Raw genomic sequence first — 14,894 nt, forward strand, 5'->3', positions numbered from 1 at the left:
CCTTGTCACTGTAAAGACAACGACATGATTTTGAGAAGTCTTGACAGATACTTATTAAAAAGGTATGATTTTGTAAAGGTTGAGTTTCAGCTAGATTGAATATTCTGGCGGTATCGTTATAAAAATAAAAACCAAGTAATTAGTAGATATCTGCTAGACTGTTCCATTATGAAAGATATCAGGAAAAATCGGCAGTTGGTAAATATCATCACAGTACCTACTTCGTTGAATATTTGAATTTTAGTTTTTAAAATGTGTTCTCTCATTATAAATGCAAGTGTGTCGGAAGAATTGTCATAAAACATGAATACTTAACCCACATTCTGGTGTCATTTATTCTGTTCTGTTATTACGTGTATAGGAACAAATAAAAACATAATTTCAGACTCCTTAAAATTCTAAACCCTATGTCCAACGACAGAGAACTATTTAAAGAGTACTATTTTTTACTAAACCTGAAAGTTTAAAATACAATTTCACGTCATTTACTACGCCTACGTTTATTGCATCGAATATACTATATTTTAAATCGTCTCCAGTTTGAAAGCTATAACAGTTTTTGGGCAAAAAACTGTTGTCTTATTTAATAAAGTTTTATTGCCTTCTTTTTTCCACTGTTCGTAAATTGTATAGACGTAGGCCACTACATTATCTTTCCTGTAATATTACGACCATAAAAATTACCCGTGCAGCGAAAATCAATAAATTATTGTAATCACCGTAAATCGTATTAAAGGTTCGATCGTATCAAAACGTCGGTCAGTCGTTTATTTATCAACAGTAAAACTTACTCAGGTGTGATATAGCACTCAACGAAAGCGACAAGCGTTCGTTACTGTCCAGGAACAGCTGGCTCAAGTCAAGTATGCGAATGTGCCTATAAATGCTGTCAAGGTCGCAGCCAAGGCGAGGCACAGTACCAAAACACAACTTTACTGTCAATGACTCCAGAGGCCTTGAGCAAATGCGTCAGTATTCAATATTCAAGAATTTGTAAAGCTTTGGTTTAATTGCACATATTATATGTTGCAATTCCCATGTATTTTAAAATGAGTAATATTATGTAAGTAATATTGCAATAACAGTGCTTTGGAGCCGTCCTAAATTACGAAACACCCCATAGGGGGAGGGGGGATTTCGGCAGCGTTAGCCTACGCACCGCTACTGTGGATGGGGGGGAGGGGACTTCGACGAAACATTACGTAATTATTAAACCTCAATTATTAATTGCTTGAATTCGTAAACAAAATTGGCCTGATTCCCTCAAAATATTTTGAAGTTAGTATTATATTTCCTCTCATAAAAGTAAACGGAAAGAAGTCTGAATTCTACATCTAAATCGTATTTAGATTGAAGAGCATTTTCTATCTCTAGTTACCCGCAGCTTCGCACGCAATTTCGCAGGTTTTATATCTGTATGAGCACCTCTGGTTCAAGTGAATTTAATTTCCAACGCCAATGTTCAGTTTACCTTCTTCCCACGACCAAGAATTATGGTAAAACGTGTATATTTATGGTCATTGCAATTTACTCCGGTTTTAGTATTATTGTTCCATAGTTGGTTTTAACTCTTTCCCAATAAAAAAAAGTATGTGTGTGTGTGTGTGTGTGTGTGTGTGTGTGTGTGTGTGTGTGTGTGTGTGTTTTCCCTCTTTATCAATTTATCAGTTTTGAATCAATTTGATCAATTAATAAAATTGACATAAAATATAATTGTAAAAGAAATTATTTTAATTAATCAGTTTATCAATAATCTGTTTATAACTACAAGTCCAAGGTAGATCTCATAGATATTTACAATTTGAGCTATCGAGATTATTAGAATATGATGTTAACATTTACTTGCTAATAAAGCGTCTGTATTATTAATAGTTATTTATATTTTACTCATGATACATACAACAACGTTATGTTATTTTGTGTAAAATAAAAGAAGTTTAAAGAATACGAATCTCAATTCAAATATTATTTAAAAGACCACTACATTTTCTTACTTTGGTTGTGTATATACAGGTTTTGCAAATATCTGATTATTAAAATACGGTATAATATCAATTAAACGCTTACCTTTAACTTATAAGGAGTTAATTTATTTGTATAGGTAGGTCAAGTATAAAAGCACGTTAGATTGACAGTTTTTGTAGAAACTTACCGAGAAGCGTAACAGTAATAGCGAATGAAATAAAATATTTAATAACGAACAATCTGCAAACTAAAGGTCTTCCCACCATATCTGCTTTACGTATTTGTAGAAAACTAAAGGTGTTGTATGGTTATTTTTTCGTTACTACTAACACTGTCAGCACTAATCATTTATAAAACTCACTAATACACAACTACTTTCAACATAAATAGAGATAAGAATGATGTTAAGACTATTACAAATTAGCTGTTCAAAGTGATGATCAATAAACATTCATTGCCATTAGGCTACTCGCCGTCGCTCTCGCTCGAAGCGCGGGAAATGCGAAAAGAGCTGGCTTATTGTATTATTCAATACCCTACTAAATCCCTACTGGTTGTGCATGGACTATTCATTCTGATAAAATACTAGGCGCAAGGTCTGTGTTGTACTGTCTGTCAGCCGTTGTAGATAAAATATCAAAACGAAACTAAACTATGAGCATGGTTCGACTGCGAAACAATTTCAATTTAACACAATTTAAAATTTACCTTCAATATTGTTATTAATGGAGGTGGTTACAACTCCCAAACTCCCCAACTCCCCGGATACGCCTATACTTAAGGGTTTCACGCACCCCGTGATGCGTACAAAATGTCAAGTCTAAAATACTAAGCATGAGCATGCACCATCATGGAACACATCCTTTTTTATCTAGAATGTAAAATTTAAAGTTTACAAATGACATCTTTCTCGATATGACTTGCCACATTGTTATTCATTAAGTTGGGTTTCATAGCATTGTTTACGAAAGATCTACACAACAACTGATGATTTTGTATGTGTAGCGGTAGTTAGGCTAACTGAACTCCTACGTAACATATTATTCTACTCAGATTTTTACAATGTATTTATTCTGCGATTTTTTCGTTTTCATCATGGTTAGCTATAATAACGAAAAAAGTAATACTAATGTAAAAATAGTTGTTACTTTTCAGAAAAGTCCCATAGAGTGACGAACACCTTCATCGAAGTCGGGGTTAGGCGTATAGAAGGTTTCGTATAAAACTAAAAGTAAAGGAAGTTCGTTCTCGAGATATCGAGTGGACAGAGAGATGGATAGGAATGAAATTTTCCAGCCTTCAAGTAATAGGCTTCGATAACGCTCAACCAAAAAGATCTTGCGAATTAGGCTGGAAACTCTTTCTCGCCAAACTACATAGAATCTTTTTCTAATAGAATTTTAAATATGAGATTCCTTAAGTATTTTAAAGATGAATCTGAAGCGTTGTGCGCTAAATACTGCATGATTTTTCACATATTTTTTTTATTATTGTAAGAGTTTACTCAATATAACATGTGTTTAATAGGTTTATGTAAAACATTGTATAATTGCTGTTTCCTTCGTTTGCCACTAGAAAGCGCACAAATCACAACGTTTCAAATTATAACAGATTTTATCATTGGATCCAATATTCTCAAAAACTTTTACACAATCGAAGATATTACTGTAGCACTAAAATCATACTCTGTTACTACAAAATACTTTTTTATGTGTTACGGTAGTTAATAAATTATAAGTGACTGCTGATAGATGCTATCCTGTAAGAATATTTATATGTACGTGCCGGAAAATTGTTACTTTTCAATAAATAAATTAGTATTATTTAGTGAACTTTCCTACATAACAAAGATTTAGTGTTCTATAGTAATGCCGTTCCTCTGTTTTTAGACACCAACTGGTGGAAGTGTTTAATCACAAGTGGTTAGTAAAGTGGTTACTTAATCCGAAATTTCAATTGTCCGAAATAGCCTTAGTCCCACCAACTTTTGATAATTGCATTCCTAGTGTTTTTTTAAGGTAGAGGATGTATAAAAGCAAACACAGCCTTAACGTAACCAAGCAAAGACGTGTGTGCTCTCTACCAAATGGCATTCTGAAGGCATACCTAATTAAAATCACTCTTTTTCTCCTTAGACTAGCCTGGAAATGGTGATCCAAATAATTCGATATAGGCGTTATTTTATCTTATGCAACGACCAACTGCTTCTTTCTTCGTTTTATCCAGACCAATTATTCGAAATTAAAACATACTTATTTCGCCTTTGGGAGTTTCTCCAAAATCTTATAGCAATCTCTAGAAGCATAACTTCAATGATGGTTTTTTTGTCTGAAACTCTTTCTGGAACTGCATCGTTAGCTCTCTTCTTCAATCTGTCCATTTTCTTTATCTGAATCTGTTCTAAACGGAATCTAAAGATAAATCTCCAAAATATAAGTATCCCCCATTTTCATTTCTTATGCAGATACGACCAAAATAGCATATCATAACGCTAATTGAGAGAGAAAGTAATCCATCATTTTATTTCTTTGTTTCTTTATTTCTTATTCTTTAACGTACCTGCAACGTTTAAGGGATCCAAGCACTCAGTGAGCTCCGACTCCGCATGCTAGCGCTTTTACCTGCTCGCCTTGTTTCCTCGACTTTGAGTGCTTTCTAGTTGACAAATATAAATTAACGCCAAACCGTGAGTATTTACGATCCCAATGGCCTAGACCACCAGCTATTTGCTTATGTTGCTCGTACTTTTCCTTTCTCAGAATATTGACCCAAACTTCACATAGATAGAGTAGGATAATCTGTAACCGACATCATGGGTCAACTCCCTCCGGCCTTTGGACGGTCAATACTCACCTTAAGTCTGCTGAACGCAACTGTTATTTAAGTTAAAGTATCTTATGAGAGCTAGATATGTTTCCAAAATGAAAGCATGTTATCAAGTGATGCACACCAAGATATTTTATCAATGGCTCTATCTGAATCTCAATACTTTCGACTTGGAATTGGATGGCTGTTAGAGCTCTTTCACGTATGAGCAGAAATAACTCGTGCTTGTCGGTCATAAACGTTAATCCATGCTCTCGAGCCGAAGGCCACGTCACATATAGCACCATCAATGCATTTCTTGTGGCACGAGAAACGTGAGCATTTAACTAGGGATGTCGTCTGACCCTAGAGCTTTTTTGAACATTACCAGATTGGTCCTCACTGAAATACTCACACAGCCAACAATATTGAATGCAAAAGCCTCATTTCAAATGAAGGGTCAGGGGGGAAAAGGGGGAATGTCAATTTTTCACATTTTTCAGGAATTGAGATTTACTGTCTAAATCTAATGCTACGCCTACAGATACGTTAATATTTTCTTAGTTTTTTTAATATGATTTGCTCTAATGTTTGCTACTACTATTAATATAACTCCCTAGTCATAAAAATATCTTCTATATTTAAATAAAATAAAAATAGTAGGTTAACTCTTGTTTTTAGGAGGAAAAAAGGAGGAATGTCAAATAAATTATTCAAAGGAAGAGAACAGTTTATTGTAAAAAAAACTAAATTAACTTTCAAAATAGTCTCAAGTAACAAAAAGGAACCTTATATTATTGTTACAGCTATTATATAACTGGATTGCAGATGTTTCATATTTTAGTGCCAGTTTTTCTTTTTTCCCTTTTTTCGCATGGTTCCAGTTTTAAATAAATAAATAAGGCCTTTATTCTTGAGCGGATTTCAGTTTACAATCTGTTTTACAAATCGACTCACGTCAAACTAATCATAACAGTACAATTCGTATTTTAAAACTGTGACACCCAAATATTGCGTGCTGGTAATTTACATAGAAAATTCATACTTAAACAACAATACATCATTAAGGTACCTATACAGTTTTAACTTCCTTTTTGAAAGTTTTAACAGACAAAGTCTTTATAACTGGTGGTAAGGCATTGTACTCCTGGGGTCCAAAGTACGAGAAGGACCTTTTTGTAGCCTCCAAACCGCACACGCGGCAGTTGCAGCTTGTCGTCCTGTCGAGTGTGCCGTTCTCTTAGAGTCGCTCGCGCCACTAGTTTCCGTCTCAGGTAAGAGGGTTCACCAGTTACCAAAACCTTATGCACCAATGTCACAGTTTGGAGCCTACAAATATCTTGAACAGAGTGTAAATTTGCTCTTTTGCGATAAAGGTGAGATGTGGTCAAATTTTTTAGATTATAAACAAAACCTCAGCGCACTGTTCTGTATCCGTGCAAGGATGACATTTGCCTCTTGAGTTAAGCAGCTACCAAACACTGGAAGGGCGTAATATATTGATGGAAATACCAGAGAATTTACAATATGCAGCTTTGAAAGCATTGGAATTAACGCTCTGTATCTATTCAAAACTCTCAATTTACACATTGCACGTTGAGAAAATCAATTCAACATGTTTAAGAAAGTTTAGCTGATTGTCAATTATAACTCCCAGGACTTTAACAAAAACACGATCCTCCAAACAAATACCCTCAACAGAAACAGAGAGAATACTCCTGTTCATGGTCACTTTAATGGATGGTGAGCAAAAATGCACCACAGAACACTTATCTGCATTCAACTTTAGGCCATGTCCCTCCGACCACTCTTTAACCCTAACGCAGATCAGCATTGAAACACTGCACTGCTTCATGGACACCTGGAGGGGGATATGTTAGAAGGATCTGAGAGTCATCCGCATAGGAGTAGAGTGAACACGAGGACAATGCAAGTTCAAGATCAGCAGTATATAAAATGAACATAACAGGCCCTAAACATGACCCTTGAGGAACCCCTGTATCCTTCGACAGCGAGGAAGAGCAGTTTTCTTTTTACCTTCGTCACCTGACTCCGTCCGCCTCAAATATGAGCCAAACCATTTTATAGCGATTTCATTAAACCTATAGAAATTTAATTTGGCAAGAAACAGTTCATAATTCACTGAGTCGAACGCGTTCAGAGAAATCAAGCGTCGCCAAAATACTTCCAAACCCTTTATCTTTCGCTACATGCAGCTCATCCATAATGCTTATCAAGGCGGAGGTAGTACTGAAAGACTTCCTAAAACCAGACTGATGTACAGGAAGAATATTTTCAGCCTCAATGAAAGCTGTCAACTGATTCACCACTACCTTCTCAAAGGATTTTTGACATGGCCGGAAGGAATCGATATCGGCCTAAATTGGGAAATCACACTTGGATTCTTTATTTTTGGGTATGGGCGTGACAAGACTTTGCTTCCAGCATGATGGAAAAACACCCAGAAGCAAGGGACAGGTTAACCAAATGCGTAATAGCTCCCAAGCAATATGGGCTCATGGCTTTTCACTAGCCTGATAGATATTCCATCAGTCCCCACAGCCACTGACGTAATGTTATTCATTATGCATTTGATCTCACCCTCAGTAACTGGCACAAAATTGAAACCATGCGCTAGATCCTCACAAACATTGTTTCTGTAGAAATTCAGTTTCTCGAGGCTAATCCCGCTTCCACCACCCATGCCTGCAAAGTACCTGTTGAGGTCATCAGCTGAGAATCTTATATCGTCACTATTACGGTCATCTTCCAGCACTCCACCGGACCGTAAAACACCCCAGAATGATTTAGAGTCCTTACAATTCAGCTTGTCGTGAAAGTAATTTCGTTTTGCTCTTCTGATGGCGCAGTTCAATTTATTTCGTGCCTTACAGTACAACGTTCTAGCAGCCGAAACATCCCTATCATGCAGTTTGCGTTTGAAATAATTTTTTTCTTTTGTGACTCTCTTATCTCGTCACTCCGCCATGGGCTTTCTTCTTGGTGACTCGCTTTCTTGTTAACGGTACGCAGGTGGTCAAGCAGTTGGACAATGTAGGTAGTTAACAATTGACTAACTTCCTCGACCGAGGTCTTTGTCTCAATATCATCCCAATCAATACGTGACAATAAAGAAACATAAAGAGACACATCCGAAATTGGAAAAAATTTCGATAAGTTATAAATTTCTCCTTTGGCCTATAGTTGCCATACCTGAGATCACAATATACCAGGTGGTGGTCCGTAATTTGTTTACGTCTTGAATCAAGAATTTTGGACGTATCCACTAAACCAACTTTGACTACGTCTAGACCTTTATTCACAACAATAATGGTCGATCAATGTCGAAGAGCTCTCGGTGACACGAGTGGGCTCTGTTATGAGTTGTACCAACCCCTAACGATTCATACAGGTTTTTCAGGAATCTACAATCGGCCTTACCAGTATCCATAAGATTTACATTAATGTCACCCAACAAAACAACATCATCAACATCCAACATCTGATCAATAAACAAAGAATACAAAATAGAACTCAGGGTGGAATATATAACACAGGGTGGTATTATATACCACGCACACACACACAGCTTCTTGTTTCTCAACTAAACTTGCTACAGATATATTCTAAGCGACTATCAACATTGTTCAAATAAACCTGCGTCATTTGCAGATGATTTGCAACCAGGAGTGCCACTCCTCCACCAGCGGCTCCCGGGAGACCCTCAGCGCCCTGTCTGTCCTTGCGCCATAAAGAGTAGCCATCTACAATAAAACAATCTGAGGAAACATCTGGAGTCAACCACGTCTCCGAGAGACCAAGAATGTCAAATTTGAAATCATCAATAACCCGCACACAGCTCCTGGAAACCTGTGTTCATTGATCTCACATTCAAGTGCCCTACTCTGGAAAACAACTCGCCCCCCTGATGCCGTTTCCCGACTCCCTTATGCTGAACAGAAGCCTGTGACACCTCAGGAACAGCTCTAAAAGTCGCCAGGAACTGCGGAAACCGGCGAACATCCACCCGGGAAAAGTTTTCTTCTCGTGCAAACACCTGAAAATAAAATTCCCGAACCAGAAATTTCCTGCCCTATTTAAGTGACGACCATCACGAGCAAGGTGATACCCCCTCACCAGGCGGTTCGCGTCAACATAAGTGACATTTAAAATTAATGCACATAACTTCTAGCTGTTCATTAAAATTACAAAGTGGTAGTGGTGCAATGTCTCGCCTAGTTAAAACACTACTCAACATAATGTCAGAAATTGGAAAGTGTTTTTTGCGGTACTCAACAGGTCCGCCATGCTATGAAGTGCCGCGCGCTTTCCCCCAACCGCCATTGTACCCAGGTCGTCCGTTATAACCATCAACAAGATTATTGGTGCCAACATGAATATAAATAATTTTTTGGCTGGTTTGGCACATACTTCAAAAGCTTTTGCTTAATATGCTCAATTTTTGCACCTGGATTGATATCTAAGGTGGCCCCATTTTTCAAGCAGAGATTCCCAGCATATCGCAACAATGAGTCACCGATGACCAAGACATTCTTTAATGTCCCACCGCCAACCTTTCCGATCAGTACCCCGCGACCGCTCAGGAGTACAACCCTCACTTACAAGTAATTGTTGGTGTTCACCGTTTGATCCCATTACAGAACATCCATAGGGTGAAGCCGGCTTTTCGGTTGACTCTGTTACTACATTTGCCCTCAGTCGTTTTATTCGCTTAAAACTATTTCTAGACTGCGATTTCTGTTTAGGTTTTTCTCTCCATACACCTGATACATTTTTAATAACTCTAATATCATTTTCACATGTTATATTATTTGAACCATCTAAAACATGATAACGATTTCTACATAGCGGCCCAGGCCTCTTTTTTTACACAGTATGTTTGGGATTTATGACTAGTAGTCTTATTTCGCTTTCGTTTGACAACATTCCATTCACTGGGATCTAAATTGTATGACTCATAGTTTTGGCTATTTTTACATTCAGGTTGTGTTTCACTTAAATCTACAGTTCAATTTACATTATTTACAGGCAATGATTCAACCTTGCTAGGGCTTGCACAACTCAGCAGGGGTAGCACTAAAGAACCATCAGACAGTCTGTCACTAGACTCCTCGTCAGCAGTAAAAGTCCGGCGTAAAGAAGTTCCTGTACCAGTCCATGAAAGAACATTGAGACGTGGGCCCCCGAGCACAAAACCCCTCAGTTACAAGTCTAGTGTTCACTAGCACACTTATACCGCATTCAAAACTGTTTCTTTTGTTGCATACAGCTAATTTCAGTAAAGTTACATTCTTCCACCCCCAACTTTGAGGCCGTTAACTTAGCAGATAAATTATTTGACTGGTTTAGGGAATCAAAATGATAAGCTGCTCCCTCAGCAACATCCACAAATAACAAACTCCAGTGGTCCCTGAGTCCTGAGTCGTCTTTCAGGGTCGCGACGTTGTTACTAACACAACAGAAAACATAATGCGAAGATGAAAGGGACACCTGCGACAGAAGCGCCTTAGCATCATCTTCTGCCCCCAATTTTACCATCTGAACAAGAGTTGGGCCCAGAAATAAGATTTTACAAGGTAGATCAGAAAAGGCTTTTGCAAATGTTTCAAAGTATGAGTCTAGGACTCTATCGTCGTCTACCCATCTATTCATTAGCCACGTCCCGGCTTCTGCCGATTTTAGTTGATTTTTCAATGTATTTACCAAAGAGGATAAATCTGCGTGCTTTCTGTTTAACTCATCAATGTTACAATTAAGTTGTTTAATTAACATATCTTTTTCGGACTGCAATGCATTTACACATGAATAATCATTCATAAGTTCATCTAACTTAGACCTAAGTTTACTAGAACTAGTTTTTAACATTAAGTTCTCACTTAAAATAGCGTCTTTCTCTTCTTAAAAACACATCTTGAGCGTTCAAGGAGTCATTCAGCTCAGAACGTCTTTGACATTTCTCATCTTGGAGTTTTTTTTTCCAAGGCACCAGTATGCAACTTTAAATGTTCATTTTCAGAATGTAAGGTTTGACTCAAAATATTTGTGTCATTCAGCTTTTTTAATAATTCGCAAAAATCAGTTTCGAGCTCATCAAAATCTACGTTGGGAAAATTTACTCGCAATCTTTTTAATTGCGTACATATACGAGTAATCACGCACTCAGTAGCGTCGTCAAAACCCGTTGCGTTCATTAGAACAGCCTCAATTAATGAAAGCTGCGCTAAAAGTTGAACGGGTATGAATCACCATGTCGCCCGATGCGGAGCGATGCACGGCGCAGGCAGCGATGTCAGGCGGGACGTATTCAGTCAGCGGCAGGCGCAGCAGTAAATGCTCCGTTCCGCCAGCCGTGAGTTGAGCAGGTACAGGTCAGGCCGTGCGCGTGGCAGCAGTGGTTTACCGCGCGGCGGCATGCGCCACAGATCAGTTTCGCCGATCAACAGACCAGCTACCGTCTACTGCATGCAGATCGATGATAATGTCGTAAGACAACCATCAGCAAAGTCAATATGCACCAACTACTCACAGTTCCTCCGATCGACGTTCAAGCAGATTTCGATCGTGCATAAATAACCAGTTCCAGACAGCACGAATACAACACACCCAACAGTGAGTAAAAAACCACTCTTAATCAATAAAATTCCAGACACATTTTTGGTATGCGACCAAAGAACTCTCTAGCTTCCTTGCCACAGAACATTTTCAGGTCTTGCAAATCCTTATATTTTTCAAATGTTACTGGTATAGTGCCTGTAAAAATAAGCACTGTTAAGTTTAAAAAACAAACAATGATTTTTTTAAAATTTAAGTCACAGTAAAGTGTGGAATGTTGATTTATATTTAGCTAAATAGCAAAGATTTACACAATCGTAAATTTGTACTCACCACTGTATGCTCCATCAGGAAGCACAAATTCCCCTTCAAGTGTAATCATTTGTCCATCTGTAGGAAGCAGTGACTTTGGAGCATTGACGAAATGTCCTTCCCAGTGTCCAAAGTAAGATGGTCGAAATTTTAACATACGAGAGTGCTCCTTCTGAGCTACCAACTCTCTGATTGGTCTTGATTGAAAGGGGCATTTTTTTAAATACAGCTGGTCTAAATATTCAGTCCACTTACGGATTAGTTCTTGATCAACCTCAATAACGACAAAAGGTGATGGTTTTGTTCGGCTGATTTCGACTTCCTCGAACCAATCTTTTGGCAGCTCTACCCATTTATTTTGGTTGATGTAGGCCATATTCCAATCGCATTCTAGGTATGAATGGCCCCGAATGAGATAGTTTAATTTTTCACTTTCTAATCTTTTAAGATAATGGACAAAGTAGTGAACAAGTCGGAAAATAGTCCAGTTCTTATTTTGTCCCCCACAGGAGTCACAAAATATATCAAGGTGCTTAACTTCTGGATCAAGTTTAAACATAACGAAGTGGAACAAAAAAGAAGAGACTTCATCCGCACCTTTGTATCCAATAGTTTCATCATACCCATAGAAATACGAGTCACTGGTGGAGAGGACACGAATATTGAACATGCACACCGTCAACTGACGCTTATAATAAACGTCATTGGTTGTTATGTTAGGCACAGGCAAGTTCTTTTGAAAATCCATTGCTATGGACTCATGCTCATTGGATGTTCGACTTTTTAATCTTGATTCCCGTTTCCTTACATAAAACATGTTAGCTTTCATTAGATGCACTTTGTTATCTGTGTGCAATTTCTTTAACTTTTTCTCCCACTACAACTTTTCAGGACTATCATCAGAGCAGTTTTTTAGGCCACTATGAATAGCACGTACTTCTGCTGAGTACAGGTCACATGAACTGCAGGTGTCTTGCCTGGGGTATCCAAACTAAATGTTGAATTTTTCGTTAAAAATCTCTCGGTACTTGTCGTACGAAACTACATTATGAGGATACTTCTCATTGTAGGCTACATACTAAACATTTTTACAATATTTAAATTTGGGGGTAAATACGTTTTTTTAGAATCTTTGAGGTAATAGTGTGCTTTTTCCCCTTTAACCGAAGCAATGTGTTAATATACAGCATCAACAGTTTGTTTAGTAACAGTATGTTTTCTGTTAGTATGCTTGCCTCGCCCATCAGTTGGTCCCCTTCTTAATGTACATTTGAATTACCTCAACCCTTTTTTTTGTTATTCCATGCAAAGAGTAAAATGCTTTAAAGCATACAGGGAGTTCTTCAACACCATTTTGCATTTTTATTCTAACTCTATATGAATATGAGCACGAATGAAGTCTTACGTTGTCTTCTCCTTGTCTAGGCCTACGTTGAGCAACAGGTGTAACTATAATCAAACCAGCCAAATAACTGTTCTGTTCATTAACAGTTAGTTTGTTAAAATCTTTGATGAGAGACTGTTGCTCTGTTTTATTGATGTTTTCAAAACATTTTAACCTAGCACACCTGCACGGTGGTCCTACTTCATGTGTGGATGATAAAAGTTTCTTTCTAACATCATTCAGCCTGCAATGGATTTTCATTTTCTTCACCGATGTAGGTCCACTAATATTACCTTCTTCATCACTATTTACTGATTGACTTTCTTCCATCAATATCACTAATAACTCACCAATATGTCTAACAACTCCCAAACAGCACAATAACATAACCTCAATACAGCTGACTCACAATATTGAACAGTGGTACCAGCTGTTGCTATGCTGGACATTTGACATTCCCCCTTTTTTCCTCTTATCACTATGACAGTCCCCCTTTTACTCTTGCCCTATATTTCCAAATGCGTGTATCTCATTGACTATCCCCATTATTTCCTATTAAGCAGAATACTAAAAACCACCTTCCTTTCATCATTATGGCAGTATAGCACATTAAAAAACTTGAAAAATTGACATTCCCTCTTTTTCCTCCTGACCCTTCAAATGCGTATACTTAAATCTTCAAGACGTGGAACGTATTCCCTCGCTGATCTCAGCAACTTCTATTCTTGTCACCTTCTCAGTAATGCATTATTTTCTGGCATCTGTGTAAATCAAACACTACTATAATGCATTCGCATTGAAGTGTTGATCACGAAATTAAAATAAAACATTCTTAAAACTTCATCATAATTATTCATCATTGTCCAGAAATCTTACTTAGGCTCCAGGCCACGGCAACTGTTTCAATTTAAAGAACCAATTGAATGGAGGTAATTTGCCACTCTAAGAAATAACTTAGACCAATTGTACAATCCTCCTTTAGATAACATTGCTTGCCGCATTTCAAACACACACAATCTTTTCCTTGGTAATGGCTCTCGCAAGCCGCCTGATGGTTATTGACTGTAAAACACCTGAAAAATAGTTGTCACACGGAGGAGCACAATCCGAATACCCAACTAGTTTTGATAAGACGAACGTCCACAAGACGAAGAGCTTATCAAGTTCAAGTTCACCCAATCAAGCCGGTCTGTGATTTTTGTTTAATTAAGCTAACATTACTTTACCCAAAATTGAACCAACCCCTTCCAATTATTACAAGCAGTAAAACTGAGCACTAATTCAGCAAATCACTAAATCATGCCTTTCTTTTAACAATTGCTCCAGCTACAAAAGAACGTCTGACCTGACTTATTGCACCAATCGGACCTCAGTCTCTGATCTCTGGTTCAGCCTTTACTGGGGTTCTCCAAGTAACTGAAAGAAGGCCTTTCCTCCTAAATGCTTGGGCAAATTACCTAAGAGCGCAACTAAGCTGCCCTTCCTATCCTTAAAATTTTTCTTTGAACATTGATTACGGGATAGATAATGTCCTCGCTGCTAAATCAACAGTCTCAAAGCGTTTGTTGAACATCCTATTCCGCAAGATGACACAGACATTCGGAGCTTGTACAACGGTAAAGGAATGTCGCCGTGGAAGTTCCCCAGGAGACAATATTAATTCCCCCTGGCGCCACCATGTCTCTTTATTATGTCGACTGCACGATTAAAACTTTAAAAACAAATAGGTATTGACATACTACCACAGGCAAGATGTAATTCGGTGTGAACAGATATAGTTCAAAATTGTTTTATAAGTGGCTAGCATTTGAATCATGTCTGTCCTGAATATATCTTTGGATTGACTATATTGGAA

This window comes from Homalodisca vitripennis, chromosome 3 (assembly GCF_021130785.1).
Source record: "Homalodisca vitripennis isolate AUS2020 chromosome 3, UT_GWSS_2.1, whole genome shotgun sequence".
In the NCBI taxonomy this organism is placed as follows: Eukaryota; Metazoa; Arthropoda; class Insecta; order Hemiptera; family Cicadellidae; genus Homalodisca; species Homalodisca vitripennis.